Raw genomic sequence first — 2,296 nt, forward strand, 5'->3', positions numbered from 1 at the left:
GAAATAATGTATATGTGGTATTTTAGTTTTTATCATTAATTTCATGAACATATTAAATTTCCCAAATTGGATTCATATACTGTTATATATTTAGTGTATAATGTTAAGAAAATTATTTGTTAATATCTCGGTAGATTATAGTCTATAACAGGTGTGCCTAACCAGCGGCCCACAGGCCACAAGTCGGATACAGCATGTGGAAGTATTTCCACTGGCCCGTGGCCCGTGACCATTTTATAAAATTAGAAATTTATATAGTTAACAGGTATACCTAAATAAAAATAAAAATAAAAATTATGAACAAAAAAAAAATGTTATTTTAATAAGCTTTTAAGAATTACAAAATATCTTACAATTTTTAAACATATTAATAGTGTGTATTTTATCAAAATTAAATGGTATAGACGGCCTGCAGTATAAATATAAATTACAAATGTGGTATGCAAGTTGAAAAAGGTTGTGCACGCCATGGTCTATAATCTACCCTGGTTAAGAAGACGCTACATCTGCATTCTGCATATTATGTTGTCTTCGTCTTACAAATGAAAAATATAGCAAAAACTGTTTACCACGGGAAAGAACTGAGAAAGCTATAGTTATAACTAATAAACAACATTTTCACCACATAAAGAGAAGAACTTTGGCCATGCAATGAAGTTTTTATTTTTTTTATATCATTTATACGATAAAAGTTCTTATTGTTTCAAATACCATTATTGTTTGTATTTTTCAAGCTTTAATAACTTTTTTTTAAAAGTTGATATTGAAAAAATAAAAATGATATTGCACAGCAAAAGTTTTAATTTTATGTGGTGAAAATGTTGTTTCTTAGTCATGACTAGTCTTCTCCGTTCTTTCCTACGCTAAAGAGATTTTGCTATGTTGTACCTTCATTTGTAGGACGGATACTACACATATGCAGGTGTGGCGTCCTCTAAATATGTTATAAATCATAACTCTTAACCTATTACATGTTGCTATAACTAAAGTAGTACCTACGTCATAGTGTTCTTGGAAAACAAGTAACAATAACTATTGTTTATCTTAAGTTGACAGTTGTCACAATAAATCAAAGTAATTATTACTTAGATACCTACCTACCTAGTACAGGGTGATGAACTGTCTTTTAATAATTATTAGTTTAAAAAACAAAAGATTAGACTATGTGCGATTAGTTTAAGAATATTAGAAAGAAAAAAAATGAAATTCAAAAATACAAATTGTAGTTAGTGCACTAAAATTATTGTCTAATTGATTAGTGTACTAAAGAATTCTCCAATAATTAGTGCGAACTCAAAAATAGATCCCCAGGGGGGCATAAACAAGTTAAAAAGTTAAAGTTAAGTTAATTTTCATTACAAATTGATTTTTATTGATGTTAACTTAATAAATAACGAGTTACGTTTAATCATATCCAAGGTACGTTCATTTATAAATAATTAAATAATAAATATAATATTTGCAAATTCTCATAATTCACTTAAAAATTAAAATACCGTAAAAAGCCAACGAGAGAACACAGATAATGTTCTTACATTTAAATTTGATAATAGGTTAATAATTCACACTAAAATTTCAGTTAACAATTAAACAATGCAAAATGTGAAGTGTTGCCTGTTAGATGTACATTGTGGTATATATTATGCTTTAGTAAGACGGAGACAACATTATGCTTGCAGTTTTCACACCATCGTTTTTCGTAAGTAATGATTTATCATATTAAATTCAAACTTTACTTGTACCTACCTATTTTGTTATAGTGATATACCTAATTAGTGATTTACCTAATTATACTTAATGACGAGGTACGCACTTGACTACTATTACTAACTGTACATTGTACATTAAATCGGTTACCAATACTTTACCCTTTTTATTTTTAACTTTTTCATCTTTGTAATATTCAGGGGTTAAAGTGGGGGGACGCAGGTGGACTCAGTCCCCCTACCGCTGACGGCGATTAAAAAGCGTCCCCTTTAACAAAATAGAATTTTATACATTAGACATAAAATTATATATGGAGACGAGACCCGAGATATTAGTCCCCTCTGGAATTTTTTCTCACTTTAAGCCCTGGTAATATTGTATTATAGTATAACTTAGATATTAGGTAGGTAGGTACCTAGATTAAGAGGACGTCACACCCGCATGTGTTGTCTCCGTCTTATACACGTACGTTATAGCAAATTTTCGTTCGCTAGTTTCAATAGGGTGCTGTAATTTTTGATTTTAGAGTGAATTGACCCATTATCAAACTTTTAGGTAACAACATTATCTGTGCCTTCTCGTGGGTTTT

The sequence above is a fragment of the Acyrthosiphon pisum genome, chromosome X (assembly GCF_005508785.2).
Source record: "Acyrthosiphon pisum isolate AL4f chromosome X, pea_aphid_22Mar2018_4r6ur, whole genome shotgun sequence".
Lineage (NCBI taxonomy): Eukaryota > Metazoa > Arthropoda > Insecta > Hemiptera > Aphididae > Acyrthosiphon > Acyrthosiphon pisum.